Genomic DNA, 22,056 nt, shown 5'->3' with positions numbered 1-22,056 from the left:
CCATGGGCTGCAGCCTACCAAGCTCCTCCGCCCATGGGATTTTCCAGTCAAGAGTACTGGAGTGGGTTACCATTTCCTTCTCCAGGGGATATTCCCCACCCAGGGATTGAACCCAGGTCTCCTGCATTGTAGACACACACTTTACTGTCTGAGCCACCGGGGAAGTCTTTACATTACTGTAGGTGGGAACAAAAATAATTGAGGTTTAAAATTAATTCTGTTTAATATCAATATTACAGGAAAAGTATAAGTAAGCACTTTATTCACTTCAGTTTGATTTAAGTGATCAGCTCTTCTAGATCAGCCCCTTAAATATGAATTCCATATTCCTTCCACTGTGCTTTGCCCAGTTCCTGTGCATATCTTATCACAGAACCTTTCTTATTTTACAGTATTAACGTGTCTCCTGAGGGTAGTTTTTACTTTATTTCCAAGCCCTAGCATAGTAACTGGCAGGTAGTAACCAGTCAGTGTGTTTGCTGAATAATTAAAGACTTGTAAAGAAAAAGTAAAATTATTGATGAAATAATTAAATGGCAACAATAATTAAATGGCAACAACCAAAAATTCTGATAATATTACCATGCTTTTAGAATGGTCCCTGATGTGATACTGCTATATTTAAAATGGATAACTAACAAAGACCTACTGTATAGCACAGGGAACTCTGCTCAGGTAACTGGCAGCCTGGACAGGAGGTTGAAGGAGAATGGATACATGTATATATATGGCTCCACAGCCTTGCCATCAGTAGATACTGCCAGGCTTTTGTCGCTACTGATGTTTTTTTCATCCGATGAGCTATATAATAGGATCTCAGTGAAAAGTGAAAGTGAAAGTCACTCACTCATGTCCGACTCTTTGCAATCACAGTCCGTGGAGTTCTCCAGGCCAGAATACTGGAGTAGGCAGCCTTCCCCTTCTCCAGGGGATATTCCCAGCCCAGGGATCAGACCCACATCTCCTGTATTGCAGGTGGGTTCTTTACCAGCTGAGCCACAAGGGAAACCCAATATATATGGCTGAGTCCCTTCACTCTTCTCAACTCAATTCCAAAGGAGAAAATAAATATTAAGTCAATAAATAGATTTAAAAAAACAACAACAGCAAAAAAAACCCAAACCACACCTTCTATATGCAGGCTCAGCAACTCAAAGAGTAATTATCCTACTTATTGTTGGTTTAAAACTCAACATTCAAAAACCTAAAATCATGGCATCCGATCCCTTAAGACTCTTAAGAGTCTTCTCCAACACAACAATTCAAAAGCATCAGTTCTTCAGGGCTCAGAGTAATGTCTCTGCTTTTTAATATGCTGTCTAGGTTGGTCATAGCTTTTCTTCCAAGGAGCAAGAAACTTTTAATTTCATGGCTGCAGTCACTATCTGCAGTGATTTTGGAGCCCAAGAAAATAAAGTCTGTCACTGTTTCCCCACTTATTTGCCATGAAGTGATGGGATCGGGTTTGAGCAGGCTCCAGGAGTTGATGATGGACAGGGAAGCCTAGTGTGCTGCAGTCCATGGGGTCGCAAAGAGTCGGACACGACTGAGCAACTGAACTGAATTGAATTATCCTATACAATCATACAATCGTGCTTCAGGTTTTTAGAGCAACGGGTTGAACTGAAAAAGCTAGACAGGGGTGCTTTCTGATGTGAAATTGTTACCATTCAGAGGTTTACTGTGTTGTTTTTATTCTTTGACTTAATTTCATTTTCTATTTCAGGCTGGATTTATTGATAAGCACTCTGAGGCTATTTTTGTAAAAAAAGAAAGTGTGTATTAAGAGTTCACTGCTGCTGCTGGTGTTAAGTCGCTTCAGTCGTGTCCGACTCTGTGCGACCCCATAGATGGTAGCCCACCAGGCTCCCCCATCCCTGGGATTCTCCAGGCAAGGACACTGGAGTGGTTTGCCATTTCCTTCTCCAATGTATGAAAGTGAAGTCACGCAGTCGTGTCCGACTTTAGTGATCCCATGGACTGCAGCCTACCAGGCTCCTCCACCCATGGGATTTTCCAGGCAAGAGTACTGGAGTGGGTTGCCATTGCCTTCTCCATAAGAGTTCACAGTGGGTTACAAATGATGTTTTCTTTTTGCATCCTATTGTTTTTTTTAAAATTCTGTAGTGAACATGTATTACTTTATAAACCAATAACCTAAATACATTATAAGAACCAAAGTCAACTGCTAACTGGAGTATCTTCCACATAGAAAAATTTCTGGACCATGTTTTAATTTATAGGCAAGAATGGGCTTAGTTACTCTAGGTATGATATCTAGTGGTTGTAAAATGAGTGCTTCTAAAAGGGTTTCAGAGTTCCCTTAAAAGGTTGTGTAAACAATTTGGCAGTTCCTCAAAAAGTTAAACAGAATTGCCATATGACCCAGCAATTCCACTCCTATGTGTATACCCAAAAAAACTGAAAATAGGTGTTCAAATAAGTAGGGCTTCCCTGGTAGTTCAGCTGGTAAAGAATCCGCCTGCAGTGTAAGCGACCCTGGTTCAATTCCTGGGTTGGGAAGATGCCCTGGAGAAGGGATAGGCTACCCACTTCAGTATTCTTGGACGTCCCTTGTGGCTCAGCTGGTAAAGAATCCGCCTGCAATGCGGGAGACCTGGGTTCAAATAAGTACATATACACTCATGTTCACCACAGCATTATTTACAATTGCCAAAAGCTGGAAACACAACTCACATGTTATCAACTGATGAACTGATGAAAAAATATTAATACCGACATAAGGGGATATCACCCAGCCATAAGAAAGAATGAGTATTGACACATGCTACATCATGAATTTACCTTGAAAACATTGCTATGTGAAAGCAGGCAAACAGGAAAGGTCACGTTTTATATGATTCCATTTATATGAAATATCCAAAATAGGTAAACCTAAAGACAGAAGGCAGGTAAGTGGTTGCAAGGCCCTAGAGGAAGGGAAGGATGGGGAGTGACTGCTTAACATGTATTGTGTTTCCCTTTGGGGTGATGAAAATGTTTGGAACTACATAGATGTGTCACTGAACTATGTTCTTTAAAATGCTTAATTCTGTGTTCTGTGACTCTTACCTCAATTTTTAAAAAAGAGATGAAGTGTGTCCCTGCAGTCTTCTTCACATTTGCAGCAAAAATCTTTGTTTTTCAAGGAAATTATAAAGGATAAATTTAGTTTAGCCCGTATCTGAATAGTTAAGAACTCTGAGTGGCATGAGAATTAATCAGTGATATGCACTTTTTTGAAAGTGATCTGAATAGTCTAAAAATGTTCAGAGGAATTGAGTAGTCGGAATGGTTACAAATCAGCATAATGAACTCCCTTTGTATAGGCTATTCATGTGTGAAAAGAATCTCTTGAACCCTAACGGTCCTTGCAATTCTTGGGATCCAGTGCCTGTCAAAGGTACCTTTTTGTTGTGATGTTGGTTTAAGCGTGAGAGAAGTAAAGGTGAGGTGTTACCTACAAAATTCGACTTTGGGGCCTGGAATGTTTCTAAAAATTTTGAAATCTTAGGCTTCTCTCTTCACTTAACGATGGTTCTTTCAAACATCTGATTTTTTAAAAAAAATTCTTGGACTACCTCGTTTTTCCTTTGAAAGTACGTAAGACCCTCTTCATGATGCCTAGCAAATGACTATCCTTTAAAAAAAAAAAATCAACACAAAGTCATTTACTGAAACTCACTGTTTGAATTTTCCATTTCCGTGTTATTTACTCTTAACCATGATCCTGAAAATTTCAGATAGAAGTCCTGAGCTGGCTATTTTCTGCCCTCTCCAAACTCACTCTTACCTTCTCCTAGCATATCCGGTACCCCGGCAGGCTGACCTATACGGATTTCAATAGGCTCCAGAGTCTCTGACTTCCTGTAGGGTTCAGCCAATGGGAGGCACGTGCTGGAGGTCAGAGGGCAGGGGCAGAGAGTGCTCTTTGCATGCTGCCGGTTGACTGTGGGTGTGTTCTGTGTTGTGTTCTTACAGAAGACAGTCACTAATGTTGTGTAACCCTCTCACATATGACTTCAGCAACATCCTTCCCTGTATTCCAGATATTTCTCTTTCTTGCCCTTTCTGACTTATGGGTTTGTTTAAGGTTCCACACTGCTTTTAGTCCTCTGGTGCTATGTTGTCTGCTCCTGGTTTCCCTCAGCTCTGCACAAGCGAAGTCGCTCAGTCGTGTCCGAGTCTTTGCGACCCCATGGACTGTAGCCTACGAGGTTCCTCCATCCATGGAATTTTCCAGGCAAGAATACTGGAGTACGTTGCCATTTCCTTCTCCAGGGGATTTTCCTGACCCGAGGATTGAACCCGGGTCTCCAGCATTGCAAGCAGAAGATTTTACCATCTAAACCACCGGGTCCAGAGCAAAATGAAAACGCAGAACTTTTCGTTCAAAGACCACAATGAATTTCAAGATGGCGACCACCATCGCCATCTTGATTGAACAGTGCTGGGACCTTCTAAGTGCGGGGTCTAATGTGACTACACAAGCTGCATATACACGAAGCCCGCCCTTCTTGCACACTATTTTAAACAATTCTTACCCGAAATGCTCCTCTGTTACCTGTTGAAGTGTGCCGGCCAGGTTAATTTTCTAATATGAGGTCTTAAGTGTTCTCTTTCCCATTAAAAAAAAAAAATTGTGACTCCATTGGGGCTTCTGGAACAGTAGTTGTGATCTATATTTAGATTTAAAAACTGTGCAGTTTAAAACTTTTTTAGTAGATTTGCATCTCCAGTAGGAAATTCACTTACTTTTTCTTCCTCAACGTTATACCGAAAAAAGCCACTCATTTGCGAACCAGCGGGGGCCACCACCATAACCCTTGAGTCTGACTCACCATGGGCTGGTACCCTAGCTGAAATGTGTGACTCCCCAGCATGCCTTCTAGGCAGGTGCAGGAATTTTTAGCAGGAATTTCAACCAATGTGTTGCTTTTGTGTGTATGTGTGGGGTTTTTTTTTTTTTTTTGGTACCAGATACAGAATCTACCAAATAGGCTAGCCTTTTCTCCTCTCTCTTGGAAATAAGACTTAAACTGAGAACCGTCTCATAGTCTGGAACCTATTTTCTCTCTCTGGCTAGAAACTTGCCTGAGATAGCGATCTCTTAGTATTACTAAATAAACACCAGTTAGGCCTCCTGTCTTGAGTAAGGCCTGCTCTCTCAACACCGTCTTTAACAGACTTGGGGGTTAAGGTGACAGTCAACATATCATGCTATCTTATTGGTTTCAAAATGGGAGTCCCATAAGCCCTCTTGTGCCAGGACTTTTTGCTTTTGTTGCTTTGGTGGCAAACAAACATGAGTTTCAGAAATAGTCTACAACTCTTGTGTTTCACTGCTTGAACTTGCCACAGGCTTTTTTGCCCTTGACCACTGAGCCTTCTTCAACAACTGTGGGAGTTACATCCATCACTTGTTTCTTTTCTTTTTTTTTTTAGCTTTTTATTTTGTGTTGGGTATAGCCGATTAAGAATGTTGTGATAGTTACAGGTGAAGAGTGAAGGGACTCAGCCATATATATACATGTATCCATTCTCCTTCAACCTCCTGTCCAGGCTGCCAGGTTACCTGAGCAGAGTTCCCTGTGCTATACAGTAGGTCTTTGTTAGTTATCCATTTTAAATATAGCAGTATCACTGGTTTCTAAGGTATACACTGATGGGTTCTACACACACAGTCCATTGATTTGGTCATGTTGCATCTCAGAGCCTTGGATAGAGCAGGAAGCAGAAGTGGGATTTCTGTGTTTTTCTGCCCATTTCTCCACGCCTCGTTTTCCCAGTTTTTATTCTTTTAAAAAAAATTTGGCCATGCACTCCGCATGTGGAATCTTAGCTCCCAATAAGGGATCAAACCCAAGCCTCATGCGTTGGAAGCATAGAGCTCTAACCACTTAACTGCCAGGGAAGTCTCAGTTTTTAAGAAACTCTCCTGAACAGTCACCTTTAATAAAAAGTATTATACAGAAAAGTTCACTTCTTTGAAGATTTACCAAATATATTGTCTCATCTTTTCTCTGAAATGCAAATTTTCTCTCAAGAACAAACTTTCATTTCAAAAGGGGGTCATAAAAAAAATCCAACTGTTTAAATCCAGAGCATAGAAAAATTACTCCTAGAACAATACACAGAATGTTCATTGGGCCTAAAACATTTCATTTGTTTGTGAATCGGCTACATTTCCATTCATTTGGGGTCTGTTCTTGAGCTAGGCAAATAACCAGTGTGGCCACAAAAATGAGCCTTCTCTTGTGAAAGTCAACAATAGAATTGCTTAGACTTTTAGTCTGGATGGCTGGAAGGGCCTGAGAGGTCTTATACCCAAACTACAAATGAGGAAACTCAGGACGTTTCTGGACTGGGTGACAGAACTGATGCACAGAGTTGAGAATTTTGCCCAAGGTATCAGATTCCTAATCCATGCAATTTTGAAGTGGCTCTATGGAGACACACAGTTTGGGGGAAAATTGACCCCCCATTTTAATGTGCCTGTTCCTCCATCACCCATTCCTGCCATTTTCTTTCCTGTACATTGTTCTCTGTGTGGTTAAGTGGGGGAGGGTGCTTAACAATTACCTATCTACTTTGCTCTCTGTGATGTTCATTTCTGCCCCTTCCCTGGTTTACCTTCCAGACACAGGAGTTGCTCCAAATGTCTTATAGTGACAAAATTGCCATCTTTACCTATCTCCTATAAGCCACTACTGTATTATTACAACAATTTTAAAAAAGTTCATCGTTACTGATAACCTTTCATAGTAATTAAATAAGCCTGATCATTTTAAATTTCAGTGCTTTAAATTATTTATTTTATTTTTAAATTTATTTCAGACTTATTTGAAACATTCAGCAGAAGTAGGATAAACAGTATTATAGACAGTTCCACCAATTATCCAAACTTTGCTAATCTTATTGTATTTATCTTTTGGGTTTGGGAGAGAGGCCTGGAGTATTTGAAAATAAATCCAAAACAACTTTCATCCTAAATTCTTCATTATGCATGAAAAGATAAGAACTCAAGAAAAAACATAACCACAATACCATCAAGTCTAACAAAAATTAATAATTTCTTGACATCTATATCAAGTTGACATTTTCTTTCCCTGATTGTCTCAACAATGTCTTTTAAACAATTGGTTTATTCTAATCACAGCCACACAAGATCTAAACATTGCATTTGGTTTACTATGCCTTTTAAAACTCATTATTCACAGGCATTTGACTTTCACTTCATTTGACCAAGGAAGAATTGTATGGTCCCAGTTCATAGGTGGGTGAACTGGGGCTCAGAAGGGTTAAGAAATCTTTCCAGGTTCTCATTGCTTAGGGCATGACCCAGAATTTGAATTAAGATCTGCCTAAGGCTTCCCTGGTGGCTCAGATGGTAAAGAATCCGCCTGCAATGCAGGAGACCTGGGTTCAATCTCTGGGTGAGGAAGATCCCCTGGAGAAGGAAATGGCAACCCACTCCAGTATCCTTGCCTGGAGAATTCCATGGACAGAGGAGCCTGGTAGGGTATAGACCGTGGGGTCGCAAAGAGTCAGACACGACTGTGCAACTAACCACAATTTAAGTCCCCAAACTCTTTTTCACTCCTTCCTCTTCAGGCTACCAGGGTTTTTCCTGCATTGGAGAGAGGCAAAAGGCCTAGTGGTTAAGGGAGTGTTTGGGCTCAGGTTGGCCTGGATGCAAACTGGAGCAAGTTACGTAATCTCTCTGATCCTCCTCTTCTGTCTGCATCTGTAAAATAAGATTAATGATGATGGTTTGGGGCTGATAAAATAGGAGAAAGCACATATAGAATTTAGCATAGTGCTAGGCACATAGAAAGTACTCAGTAAACCTTAGCTATTATTTCTAGTGTAGAGGAGGAGAAAGAATCACAAACAAGTTTTCTGCTTTTGTTAGTAGTCCAGGAGTGGTGCTTCATCACTGTTACTACAAACCTGTTTAGGATTGAGTCTGAAGGTGTAGAGAGGTTGGGAGTAGGGGGTTGATTCTGCCTGAATTGGAGAAGAAAGCCCTGGACATAAAAATTTAAATAGGCGTCCGAAGAGTTCTCCAGAGACCTCAGCTGGACAACAGTTGAACATGTCTTCTGACCTTCCACAGAGGGAAAACTGGTAGGAGTAGAGATGGAAGGAGGGAGACGTCTCAATGTTGATTCGAATTTGGAACCATTATAAATGCATCAAACAAATTCCAAGAAAATGAATTTCATTGAAAAAAACAACCCTCTCTTATCATGGGGTAAATGCTGAGAATGGGAAAACTAAGATCTAATGACAATAATAATAGTAATAATAATGAAAGTGAAAGTGTTAGTGGCTCAGTGGTGACCAACTCTTTGCAACCCCATGGACTGGGGCCCACCAGGCTCTTCTGTCCATGGGATTCTCCATGCAAGAATACCGGAGTGTGTTGCCATTTCTGTCTCCAAGGGATCTCCCCAACCCAGGGATCAAACCCCCATCTCCTGTGTCTCCTGCATTGGCAGGCGGATTCTTTACCATTTGAGCCACCAGTGAAGCCCCCAAACAGAACCAATGCCTGGAGGTGGCAGGGATCAAACCCGGGGCCTCATACATGCAAAGCATGTGCTCTACCAGTGAGCTATACTCCCTTCCTGTCCCCTTACAGTTTTTGCAGCCCTGGGAAGGCTTCTGTCATCTCAGGCAGGTTTCGCACCAGGATGGGACTATTTCAGCCTGACACTGATTTCAAAGATCCCAGGTAATATTTTAACCTTAGTCACCCTCCCTCTGACACTCATTCTAAAAGTCCAGAACCAGTGCTCCCAGATTTGGGGTTGTTGAGGGCTGGATCTGTTGGCTAACTAAATCCTTTGTAATGTGTATTGTCTGTGCATTTATAGGTGCTGTCAAAGTTTACTAGGCCCTAGGCAGTTTTTGATGGGAAGACTCTGAGGCCCTGATTTTCTAGAGTCCTTGGGAAGAGAGGGTAAAAAACCCCACTCACAAGTACCCAAGAACTTGCCTAGACTCTGTTCTAAGGCCTTTACATGTACAAACTCATAAAAATTTCACAAAACACTACACTGCGGGTACCATCATTCTGATTTTACAAGCAAAAAACTGAACCAAGTGGGGTTAAGTAACTTGCCTAATAAGGTCAGAGCCTGCCCGGCTAACAACTGGGCTTACTACCCCTCTGTTGGTAGTGGGCTAAGCATGTAGGGGTCCTTGGAAGGCGACACGGGCATCCTAGGCTGTGCAGCAGCAATACTTTAGGTCCCCAATCCTTCCTTTTAGCTTAGGAGCAAGAAAGACCAGGGTGTCAATTTCCTCACTGACCTTAGGCAGGTTACTTACTCCCTTCAAGTCTCAGGTTCCTTATCTGCCCCAGGGAGGAGTTTTAGATTAAAAGACCTCTCCCTGCATTACAAGTGTGGGTGTGTGCCGGGGGTGGGAGGTGGTGGAGCTGAGGTTTCTGGGCGGTACTGCCGCTGCCTTTCCTAGGTCTCTTGAGGAAACAGGGTGTTTTGAGGTTTTGTCCTCGTCAACTCCCACCCAGGAGGTCTGGTCCCCAGTCAGTGATGGCGCTCAAGCTTGGCTATTCCTCCTCCACTTGGAAAAAGGCTGCCACTGCGGCCAGCTTCGGCCACAGCCCCGCTGCCGCGAGGTCGAGGGTGGGTCTTTTCTCTCTGAGGGAGTTAGAGCTGAGACTGTATCCTTAGGAAGGCTTCTTGGAGGTAGTGACAGTGAGTCGAGTCTGAAGGTCTAGCAGGAGTTAGTAAGAAGAGGTGGAGGGGGAAGGGTTACCCCCGCCCCCAGCCACAGAACAAAGAAGCACTACCCTGCTTACAGTAGAGGAGGAGGAGCCGTGAGAGTGGAGGTCTGTAGGGGCGAGATCGCGCGGGGGCTTCGGAGCTTTATTCTAAGAGCAAATGGGAGGGGTTTGAAGGAGTGTAGTCCGGAGTTGTAGGAAGATTCTTCTGGACACTTAGGAAGAATGGGTCGGAGGTGGGGCAGGAGGCCATCGCAGAAAGCAATCGGGTTGGAAGATGACCTACGACTGAGGAATCAGAATCTTTCTCAAACCCCTCGACACTGTGCGCTGTCCCTCGACTTTCTTTGATTCTGTGGAAGGGCTCCCTAAAAGGGTAGGGCACCGGCCAAAAGCTCATAGAATGAAAAGAGCGCAGAGCCCCCTCTTCTTTCGGGGGCTCTCTGGCCCAGGTGCCCCAGAATTTATAGGGTTATGCGGGAGAACTCAACACTGCTGAAGATGGAGAACCGTTACCCCTCAAAATATACAAAAACCTCGGCCGCTTTTGGCAGCAGCCTTCTCTGCCCATGACCTCATGCTTTAAGCTCCCATATAGCCTTCCCCCGCCCTGTCCACACCCGGCGCCCGAGTCGGGGTGGGGGTGGGGGACAGTGGCGAAGGTCCGGGGAGCGGGAGCACCTTATTTGTGCTGCCCGAAGATTTGGGGGAACGGGCGCAACGATTTTCCCATAGTGAAAAACGCATGGTTTAACTTTCTCCGGAGCAAAAAGCACTCGCTGTCTTGTGGGACCTCAACGAGAGAGATGCCCCCTACCCGGCTCGAGGTGGTCTGTGCCACCCAACCATCTTTGGTTCACGTTTCCCTGAACTCGTGAAGCCTCCTGGAAAGGCTGGCGTCCCAGGATGGACCGAAAGGCCGGCTGCGCCTTTGAGGGACCAGGGGGCTGTCCGGCTCTCGCCCCCCTGGCGCCGCCGAGGTTTGAACCCTTGGCTCGCCTTTCAGCCCGCGCCCTGCCCCCTGCTCGCAGCTGCTCTCGGCTCGGGTGCAGCGGTTTCCCCCGCAGAGGAGGAGGAGGAGACTGAGCGAGGAGCGGCTCCCGGCTCGGGTTTCCGCACCAATGCCGAGCAGCCCCGGGCGGCCCCCGGCGGCCGGCCCTCCTCCCCGGCACCACGTTCCACAGTCATGGCGCACGAGGAGGGGCGAGCGCGCGCCGCGGCGGCACCCGCGCCCCCTCCCCTCCCCTCCGCCGCCCGGTTCCGGCCCCTCTCCTAGGCAACCTCCCTCCCCGGCCTGCTGCGCAGCGGAGATGGAGACCCCTCCCCAGAGGGCTGCCGTTCCAGCGCCGACTGCAGCACCCCCTCCCCGCCCCCATAGGGGTGGAGGGACGGGAGCCGCGCGCTTCGCGAACCTCCAGCCCCTTCCCGGGAGCCTCAGCCCCTCTCCCAGCCCCATTGAGGCCGGGTGCAGTGGTGGGTAGGCGCAGACCGTCTCCTCGCAGCCCACTCAGACCTTGGCATCTCTGCAGCCCCTTAAAAAATAAACAGAAAACCCAAAGCCCAGTCGTTAGATTGCAAAGCGCGTTACAATAACCGGGACGGCTACGCAGGAAACAATCCTGCACTGGTCCGGGTCTCGAGCGGCAGCTCCCCGGCCACGCCGCCTTCTCCCGGGCCTCGATTTTCCGGCCTCGTCGGAGACTCTGCCACACCCCGGGGCTGACAGGTCCCGCGCGGGGCAGCAACTTGATCCGCGCCCTCTGCCCCATCCTCGTCCAGAGTCTCGCCAGCCTACAAAAGGTGCAACCTCACGCACAAGCAGAGCACACATAATAAGGTCGACAGCGCATCGCCGGGGAGGCTGCGAACAATGCGCCGGGCGGCCCGCGCCCGCCAGAGCGCGGCGCCCCGGGGGACAAGGGGCGCGGGCGGGGGCCGCGGCGGAGGACCCGCCGGCCGAGGCGCTGGACACCTTACTTCCTGCTTCCCCGCCCGCGGCCAGACCCAGCTCTGCGGAGGGATATCTCTCCCCTCCTCTGTCCCTCTCTCTCCCTTTCCCCGCCCCCCCCCTCCTTTTTGCTTCTGCTTCCCCCCCACCGCACCCCGCCTTTCTCCTTTTGCAAGAAAATAATTTGACAGTCGATTTGCTGACAGGGGAGGAATTTGCATCCTGGATTAAAAAAAAAAAAAAAAAAGGCCGAGAGGAGCTTGGGAACGGTTGCTAGGGGTGGGTAATGGGTGAAAAAAGGGGGGCGCCGGGGAGCGGATAAGGAGGGTTAAGGGAGGGGGCGAGGGTGGGGAGCAATGCAAAAGGTAAGGCCAGGTTACCGCGGCTCGGCCCCGAGTGGGCTGCGGCCGGGGGAGGGGCGAGAGATACATATGTATTTCTGTCTCCCTAGCACACCCCCTTCCCTCTAAGCGATGGCTGAGAGGCGGTGCATGCAGATGGGGAGTAAGTTTCCTGAAGGGGAGGGTGGATGCACGCGCGCGGCCCCGCGCTGCAAATTTCCACCGGGGAGGGAGAGTGGCTGGATGCAGAGAGTTTGGAGTTGCTTGCGGCGGAGGGCAGGAAGGGGAGCAGGGCCGGGAAAGGGGGCTGGCGGGCGCTATATCTGGGAGTAAGTTTCCAGGATCGGGAGAGCCTGCACGCTTGCTCGCTAGTAAGTTTCTGGCCGGGGAGGGCGCGTGGGGAGGAGGAGAGGGAGGGGTGCATGTATACAGAAGGGGGGAGGGGGGAGCAGATTTCCTGCGGGGAGGCTGAATGCATATGGAGAGTAGATTTCCTGAAGGGAGGGTGGAGGCGTAGACGGACCGAGTAAGTTTCTTGCTGGGGTGGTGGCGGAGCTGCTGGGTTGGTGCTTTGGAAACCCAGCGCTTCCTACCCGGGGTGGGGAAGCACGCTGTTGGGTGGCGGGGGGTGGGGTGGGGGGGCGAAGGGCCAGGTTCCCTGTTGGGGAGAGGGGCTTGCATCTGGGGAGTATGTTTCCTGGCGGAGCGATATTTGTTTACAGGCTAAGGGCAGTACTGTAAGTGAGTAGCGCTTCGAGAAGGCGGCTCTGACATAAATTAATATTGAAATTACTCCATCAGCTCTGCTCGCCCCTCATCTCACCCCCCAGGCGAAGACTGGTCTTCTTGTCGGATTGCCTATGCACTTGTTGCAGAAACAGCCAAGGTAGGCAAGAAGCTTGTTAAGTTACATTAAAAAAAAAAATTAGTTGGGGGATGCTCCGTGAGAAGACAGGGGAGGGGAAGGAAAAAGTGGGGGGATGGATTAGGAGACGTCTCCCCCCACTTTTTTACTTTCAGTATGTTCGCAGGGCCTTCTCTGCTTCCCTTCTTCCCTCTCCCCTCTCTGCGCTGCACAGCATCCCAGCAAAGGGGGAGGGGTGAGGTGGGCGCTGTAATTGGCAGCCCCAGCTTAAAGGGTGATGGTGGTGGTGAAGCTTGCAATTGAAGGTTGTGCTGTTATAAGGCCTTCATTCTTCCAGCCAAGAAACCGCAGGACTCTAGGGATGTGCTTTTTGGGGGTTTTGACATGATGCATATGTGTATGTATACGCTCCTGTGGGCTCTTCGGGGCATGGGTACTCCCCAGAAGTTAAAGTGGCCACCCAGATGGGAGAAATGTATAAGGGAGTAAACCTATCCCTTCACTCCCCAACTTCAGTTCGGGGAGGCTGGGAAGTTACTGCTGGTGGTCTAAAGAAATAGATATTTAAAAAACAGCACAAAACCACCCATTCACTGGCAGAGGCCAAGAGCACCTGGCGGGCAGCCTCTGGCCGGCACTGGGCTGGAGCATGTGCGCCTGCCATCCTTAGGTTAAAAGAAAATGACTTCTGGTTCCTCCGTGTGCCTTCGACTGGCCCGTTAGAGCCAGCTTTGTGGAAACTCTTCCCCACGCTAGACGCGGCTTTGGCAAGTGAACGTGGTGAAGCGGGTTGCTAACAGCATGGCCCCGGCTGTCTCGTGAAGTGCATGGAAGTGATGCTTAGGAATGACGGATCCAGGGATGGCCGAAGAGTTCTTTAAAAAATGCCGGCTGTTTGCACTTTTTAGCAGGCCATGGAGCAGAGCTTTAAGAAAGGAGTTTTACATTGTCCCAACTGGTACCAACCTCCTGCATCACTTACTGTCTCAGGAAAGCAGTCTGGTGATGGAAAATGTGGTTTTGGTGCTCAGTGGAAGGATAACAAGGAGGAGTAGTCAGCGCTTAACTAGTTAACCTGCCCTCTTTGCTTCTCTGTGCCTCTTTAACTGGTCCTCAGCCTACTGGTTTCTGTAGATGAGTTGTAGGTCTTTGGCTGTCACGTACCTTTATTATGCTGGGAGGTTTATTTATTCCTTATTTTCCTTTAACTGAAGTATAATTGACTTGCAGCATTGTATTAGTTTTAGTTGAATAACATAGCAATTCAGTATTTTTGTACATTATGAAATGATCACCACCATAAATATGCTAGGAATTTTAACTTGGTCAGGATAATTTTAGCATCAGGGATTCAAACCAAGACATGTTTAGAAGAGTCAGGGAGTAAACAGTAAGCAATGTGGTTAACTAAAGTTGGTTAAGCTTTCTGCAGTTCTGTAGACAAGCTCAATACTAGCAGGGGAAAAAAAAAATCTGTTTTAAAAAAATGAGCTCTGTACATGTTACTGATGGAGAGTTGTTTTTTTTTTCTTTCCTTCCTGTCATCAGATTTCCAGATTGAGAATTTGATATTTGGCAGCTTGAGAGTTGAGTTTGCTGGGAATTAAATATTATTGCCACTTATCAAGTGTTCCTAACTAGGCATTCGTTAAACAAATTAGCTATTATTTTTCCCCTGCTGAAAATCTGAGTCTGGTTGATGTATATGCTGGGAAGGTAAACAAAATCTTTATGTGTGTTTATCCCAGGGAAGGGGAATTATTTACAGTCTACCCTTGAAGCCAAGAGCAGTCATTCAGGTTTTTTTTTTTTAATTTATGAGATTTATTTTATTGTCTTGCTTTGGCCATTAATCAAGTCACAGGAGCTTTTTTTCCCTCTTCTGAGAATGTTCTTGTGGTAATAAAGGTTTGAAGGCCCATGAATCATAATTCATTCTTTTAAAAATATTGTCAGGATTTGATTTATAGGAATTGATACAGGCAGTGACACACCTCTTTGGGCTCCGCCCTTTTAGGCATGTCCATTTTCGCCAAAGAATTGTTTAAGAAGCCTGCTTGACATCTCAAAAAAAAGCGTTTCCCTTCTGCTTTATGAGCACTGAGAAGATTAATTTTGCGGGTTCCATAGTAAGCATGGGTCTTTTCACAGCTTGGTAAGCAGGCTTCCACATAGCAGGCATGTGTTAATATCACATAGCGTTTATGTGAGCTTGCTGTGAAAACAGTTGTTCTATGAACTGTGTGGAAAGTACTCAGTTTTGCCTCTTTTAACCCACTTGGGCCTGTGGTTTTTGTTGAGGTAGGAGCTTTCGTTGTAAAAGAGGCGATAGTCTGTAGTGTTCTTTGCTGCTTATATAATAAAATATGTGGTCACAGAAACAAGACTTACTTAAAATTCTTTTTCTCCTGCTCTGATGGGTGGCTTGGTCCTAAGAATCAGAAGCATTGTTTTTTTTTGTGAGAAGCATGAGAATTGTCTATAAAGCTGATTAATCAGGAAATGGTAAAATTGTCTTGTGTTCAGCCATTAGCTCAGTTTACAGTATCTGTAAAATGACAAGAACTTTTAAGGTGATTTGATTCTTAGGCGAGGAGGACAGCGTCACTGGAAAGAAAAGTGGGGAGGTTATCAGCATCTAACCATTTCTGGGCTTTAGAATTTTTATCTTAAAAATGCATGGTTTGATCCGAGAGTTGCATCCGTCTCTGAAATTCTGTGACTCGGTCTTGTGGAGAGAAGTCTCAAGAGATCTCCACAGTCCGTCTCTTCCTGGGCCAACGGCCAGATTGCCTCATGGACTTGGGCGTTGATTAACTTCTCTTTTTGTCTTCTCCTGGAGAGAGTGGATTTATACCTTGGCATTCCAACAAGGACTCTTGAGTGGCCTGATAATCTTGACTGTCAAATGCAAGGAAATACTTTTGTCTTAGGGGGAAAAAAGTGCTGGGGGTGGTGCGGGGGGTGGGGGGAGTGCATTTCCCAATTATATGTGCTAATAAAGAGTGGGGCATATAATCCCAGACACCGAAAATAATTTCAGTTCATCTTGGAAGTTTTCCCCTCCAGCCAACTGGTTCACCTGCCTAATTATGCCTGGTCAAATCTAAGGTTAATTGAGCTGTTATTCCCAGGCAGCAGGGGGAGGTAGTCCTGGGAGGAGTGGGAGACCAGAACACCCAGTGTGGCTTTACCCACTTTCTGTGGAGAATTCACAAGTGGGTTATTGGGATTTGGTCATGTATTTGTGATAAAGTTCATAATAATGATATTGTATTACTGTCCCTTCTGCAATAACGTATATTTTACCACAGGCACTTTTGGGGGAAAAGCTCTTGATGTTTTTATTGACCTTGAGTATTGACATGAGAAGTAAGGATCCAGACAAGTGGTTCAGACCTCAGGGAGTAGAGACGGGTGTTGACTGTCCTGCTCTAAAAACAGTTGAATTCAGCTCATTTTATTTCTGACCTCATGAAACTGTGATTTAGGGAGGAGAATCAGCTGGAATCTCATGGATTAATAATATGTCTGAATTTGCACATCAGAGAGGAACCAATGAAATAAAGGGGAGACTAAAACTTAGATGATTTCTTTTGTGGGGAGGGGGAGACTAGAGCAACTGGAGATATTGGCGTGTTTTTCAGCTAGGGTGCTGTGGCATATTAAAGAATAATATAGTCCTGGTTACGTAAGTTTGATTCCATGGCTCTCTTAATAAACTTTTCCTCTGGGTTAAAGAAAATACACAACAAAAAACTTCTTGAATTTTGTCTAAAAATGTTTAAGTTCTCACAGCAGCTGCTTGTAGGGACTTCTGGTAAATTTGAGTTTACTGAAGAAAGACGATTTTTGCTTTTTCCTCATGGAAGACAAGCTGGGGATGAGTGCTATGTACTGAGCTATTGGTTTAGTAACACTTAAAAAATTTTTTTTTTGATAGAGAGGAAGGGGAAAAAGAACCTATGTGCTTAAATGGCTGGAGGTTAACAGTTATTTTCATGCTGTAACCGGATCTGGTTTATTCATGCGTACATTTGGCAGCTCCTTATTGAGCACCTACTGTTTCCTAAGCACTGTGTTACTGCTCTGGGTATATACTGATAATTAAAAGAGACATTATCATCTTTCTCTACGCATCCCCTACCCTACCATTTATTCTACAGTCCAGAGGGGAGGCAGACATGTAAAGAAATATATCTTGCAAAATGCCATAAATGCTCAGATGAAACCACAGAGGGCAGTGACCTGGACTTACTTAAAGTAGCCTCAAAAAGCCTCTCTGGGGATTGGGAGTGGAGGAAGACAGGGAGCATCAGGCAGAGCAAGGAAGTCTATGTGGAAGAACTTGGTGCGGGGTGGGGGTGGGGCTAAGAAGAGACAAGGTGGGTAAGAGGGAGGGGGAGAGGGCGTTTGAAATGATCTTGCAGAATTCCAGGCCTTGGAAAGGTTTGAGTTTCATTGAAGGGCAGTGGGAAGTCACTGAAAGTTTGTAATGGGAAGTGACATCCCCTAACTTATGTTTAAAGGGGATGGTATTGGTCGAGAGGGTAGGAGTGAAATTAGGGAGCACAGTAAAAGGCACTTGGAGCAGGCCAAGTTGGGGACGTGACAGGAGTTGAATGCAGGGGAGCAGGTGGGTGTGAGACACACATTAAAGGTAGAATGGGCAGGGTTTGCTGATGGATCTGGTGGAGGGTAAGGAGGAGGAATCCAAAGAGGAAGTTTCTGATGGGGGTGGTTGCATACACACAGGTGGTACTCTTTGCTGAGATGGGGGCAAGGGAGAGTCCCAGGGAGGAGACTAAAGCGATTTCACTTTGGGCACTGCCAAGTGTGAGATGCCTGTTAGATTCAAGATGGAGATGTTAAGCTTGCAGTCTGTTACAGCATCCAGCCCCAGAGGAATGGCCAGGCAGGAGATCAAAATGTGTGAACCATCAGCCAAAGGGTGGTATTTAAATCCAGGAGACTGGATGAGGTGCTCTAAAGAGTCTATTGAGAGATAAGAAAAGGCTGTGTGTGTGTGTGTGTGTGTGTGTGTGTGTGTGTGTGTGTTTGGGCCAGAAGTGTGTTAAATGTTTCATGAATTTAAGGCCAGAAACGTCACCACTAGATTTGGCAAAATGGAAGCCACTGGCGACTTTGCAAAGAACAATTTGAGTGGAGCAATGGATTAGGTGGGAGCAAAATTGGAGGAGGTCGGGAGGGGAATAGGAGGTGAAGAACCCCGGAATAGCATGTGTAGACAACTTTGGGGCAAAGTTTGACTGTGAAAGAGGGGCAGAGAAATGGAGGGGGAGCTGGCAGGATGTGCATGTAGAGGGAAGGGTTTGCAGGTGCTGCTGGTCTATGTGTGTGATGATGGGAAAGATCAGGGAGAGGGAGGGATTGATCTTGAGCAATGGGTGGGGTCAGCCTGAGCAAAAGTCCTTGAGAAAGTCTGTGGGGAAGATCTGGCCGTGGTGGGAGGAGGGAGGGACACTTCCTTCATGATGACCTGGAGGGAAGATCCAGGAAGAGTGAAGGTGGCAGTGAGGGAAAGCTGAGGAGCTGCTGGGGCAGCTATGTGCTCTGTCTCTCCAGGCTGAGGTCCCACTCCCCTTGGGCAGGGGCTTTGAGGTCGGGCTTTGACACCAGCCAGAGACGACAAGGGTTAAGACTGCATCAGAAAATTGTACTGCGTTTTTTTTCTGAACATTTGACTGCATTACGGAGCAGTACAGAGGAAAGACAGGATTCTTTCGCTTGGGGAAAAGAGTCTTCAGTTAAAGTAATTTGAGCTTCGCGTTAGACTGATTTGAAAACTATAATTGGGAAAAGACATCTGAGCTTTGCAGCCCTATTCAAAAGTTGGTGGGCACTGGTGTCATACGTTTGGAGGGATAAAAAATAAAAGGCGAAAGGGTTGTTTCTTCTTCAGGTGGCCTTTAACAAAAATTTGCCATAGACTGCGCCGGTGGCCCCATTGATGGGGTCTGTCTGGCAGGTGAGTGCGCGAGGAGAGGGTCAGAAGATCTGGGTTGGGGGTTCAGCCCCGTCGTGTGGCTCTGGACAAGTCAGCCTCCGAGTCTGTCTCCGCATCTGTAAGAAGAAGGTGATACCATCTGCCGCCTCTTCTGTGAGAGTTGTGAGGATGGAATCAGATAATGTACGCAAAGTGCGATGTAAACTGTAAGCGGTGTGGCACATGGGCGGCAGCGAGGTGCAGTGATCTTCAGCCGGATCTCTTTTTAGATGTGAAACCTGACAACCAATGAACAACTTCCCTCGGTTCTCCGAAGCTTCTGCTGAAACCCCCCCTCCCGGTACACTGTGTCCACTCTCACTCTTGCTCCCTGCTGGGAGCCGCTTTCTGTTTGGGGTTTTCAAGTCCTCTGTGATTTCTTTGAGTGAAACTGCTCTTACTGCCGGAAAGCTGGCATCAGCAGGGCTGGCTGTGAAATGCCAGTCTTTATAGGTTCACGGTCTGATTCCATATATAGAATTTGAGACCTGCCCACTCAAAGGGCCAAATGAACTTGTTTTGTGAATTTGGTACAGGGGAACCTTGAACCCAGGGAAGAACGCCAGCAGTGGTCCAGTGGTCTTAGCAGTGATTCATTCACCTTCTGAATTTGTTTTGCAAATGAGGACTGTTCCATAAAGCTGAGTCTACCTGAAAACAGTCCTTAGCACTCAGTCTTACTGTGTATGCTGGAAAGTCATTTCTAGTTTTAAAAAGTAACTGGTGCTTCTTACTAATCAGACCCCTGGCCTCTGCCTCAGAGGTTGAGGCTTTATTTATATATTTTAGAATTAATTTTTACTATGAAAACACTTCAACGCACACAAAAGCAGACAGACTAGTATAATGAACTCCACTGTACCCATCTCCTAGATTCAGAAGTTAGTGAAATTTTGCACACCTGTGGATAAGGGGACTTCTTCCTGTATTTGTAAAATAAACACGAGTTGTCAGTTATGAGAGATCAGTAGAACCGATATCAGTTTGGTTTCATAGAGAGGGAAAATAATCAACGAGAAATCAGAGAGAGAGAGGAAATGGATGACGTCATTGTAATAACTAGTGTTTACCTATCATGTTACAGGTCCAGAGCCTCTTAGGCATGTCTTATTTTTAACTGTCTTGCAGCAACCATAGGAGGTAGCTTTTACTTTAATTTTACAGCTGAGGAAAGTGAGGCTAAAGAAGTGGAATTGAAAAAAATATAAATAAGTGATTAACCCAGAGTCACATGTCCAGCCAGCATCCAAAGCTCTAGTTTAATGCCAGAATTTGAATGGCCTCCAAATTTTGTGTACCCTCAAACAGATAATGCTGTATAGTATTCAATAAGAGGTGTGGTACAGAATAAATGCTAAGGATCCTGGAAGCCAAGAAGATCCTCTGGGAATTTGGGGGTTAGAACTCCAAGGACCTTAGCTGGAAATATTCAGATGACTTAAGCATGTTTTGGGCATTACATTTTTCAAAAAATTCAATCGTCTGGCTCGTGCTGTAGCACATAGCTTTAAGTCTGCTTCGTGATGAAAGCCAAAAAACTTGACTTTAACAGATCTAGTGGCTATTCTTCATCGACCTCCTACTTTCAGCCTGGCCCCTCTATGGGGCCCCTCCGTGGTCATTTCTATAATAGATCTTGGCCTTCAGTCTGTAGGCTCTGCCTTTGAACAACTGGGCCCAGAACAGGTTGCTACCTGGGGAGGCTTCCTGAGGGCCCCTAGGGTTTCTTTGTCTTAACAGAGGCTGCCCTGAGAGCCAGTCCTCATCTTTGGGAAACCACCTCCAGTCCCACTTCTTTGAAAGCTTTTTAAAAAAGGAAAAGAAAAAAATAATGGAGTCAATACCCAAGGAGTTTTAGTAGGAGGGTCGTTTGAGTTCCCTCTGTTGTCATCACAATGGGAGATACCCAACTCCCTTAAAATTCAACTGAAGGCTGCCCATAATGAGCTGATTTTCAAGTGCTGGGACGTGTCCACTTCTGTGTTTTAATTGGGGGAACACACGTGAGCTGAGGGGTTTTCAAGGGGAGCCAGGGTAGGTAAGGACATTTGGTGGCCTCTTTCCTTTTGAAGGGTCTGAGCTTCTTTAGAGACCAGCATGGAATTCAGACAATTTCACAGTGCAGCTCCTCATTCCTGAAGTCTTTCTTGAGGGCTCCATGTGCCTGGTCCTGGGCCAAACTGTGGGGTGGGCTGCGGGGGTTGGGGAGGGGGGGATACCCTTGGGCCCCTGCAGCCCTTGGCTTGCAGGACTGTTGTCATCTTGACCACTGGGCGTGTCTTTCACTCCTTCTAGACTGCCCTGGGGAGGCCAGAACTGGGTCACCACTCAATTCTGCACCCCCAGCGCCTAGCGCAGAGCCTGGTGCTGGTTAATACAGTACACTGTAAATGCTTCCAGCTGCTTTGTTGCTTCGGTTTTGCCTCTCTGGTTCTCTCCCCATCAGTTCTTGGTGGAGGGAGAAATCCTGGCCTCTATGCCACCAGGGTCAGCTCTTGCAGCCCTGAAGGAGACCAGACCAGAGAAATGTTTGCTTCCCCCTTGCCTTTCTGGCCTGGCAGGCTTTAGTGGGATGGTTTAACTGAGCTCTCAAATGCAAATGTGGCCCCATCCCCCCATCTCTTTTAATAAGTGACATTTTGTTAAATCAGTTATTCAAGGCCTTATCTATATTTCTGTCTGTGCTGGCTTAGTCAAAATAGGAAAGAGTGAATATTAGATTTCTTCGCCACCCCCCCTCCCTCCCCTTGGAGCAACTCTACGTAAGATTTCTGATAGGGGAGGGGTGCTGTGTCCTTGAAGAAGTAAACGCTGCCTGCAGAAAAAATGTGGAGGGCTTTGACTTGTAGCGAATGCTGTTTTTCAGCAGCTGTGATTTTTCCATTTTTCTTTTTCTTTCTGTTTTGATTAGTGGAACTCATTGTGCTCCGGGGTTGGGATTGCGGTGGGGGAGGGCGCGGAGGGAGCGACATTTACTGGGAGAGCTGGAGTTGGGGAGGAGGAAGGAGAGAGAAGGGATTTATTGAAAATATATGTCTACTTCTGCTATGATAAAGCAGCAGGCATGTAAAAATGCAACGGGGAAATCATTATTGTGGTAATGTAGGCAGAGCTCCGCTTTCTCATTAACGGAGCTTAGCC

The 22,056-nt window shown here is 46.2% G+C and overlaps 1 protein-coding gene across 10 annotated transcripts in view; it reads left to right on the top strand.

The window, feature by feature from the left end:
* The first annotated feature begins 11,873 nt into the window (after positions 1-11,873).
* Positions 11,874-22,056, top strand: part of TRERF1 (transcriptional regulating factor 1) — a 209,925-nt gene continuing 199,742 nt past the window's right edge. For 4 of the 10 annotated variants that reach the window (XM_027524015.1, XM_027524014.1, XM_027524013.1 and 1 more), the window contains exons 1-2: positions 12,222-12,414; positions 12,845-12,929. The gene's annotated coding sequence lies outside the window, so the exon portion shown is untranslated. The other 6 variants (XM_027524011.1, XM_027524007.1, XM_027524008.1 and 3 more) reach the window with 5 other exon arrangements.

This window comes from Bos indicus x Bos taurus, chromosome 23 (assembly GCF_003369695.1).
Source record: "Bos indicus x Bos taurus breed Angus x Brahman F1 hybrid chromosome 23, Bos_hybrid_MaternalHap_v2.0, whole genome shotgun sequence".
Taxonomy (NCBI): Eukaryota; Metazoa; Chordata; class Mammalia; order Artiodactyla; family Bovidae; genus Bos; species Bos indicus x Bos taurus.
This window is presented reverse-complemented; position numbering and strand designations above follow the sequence as displayed.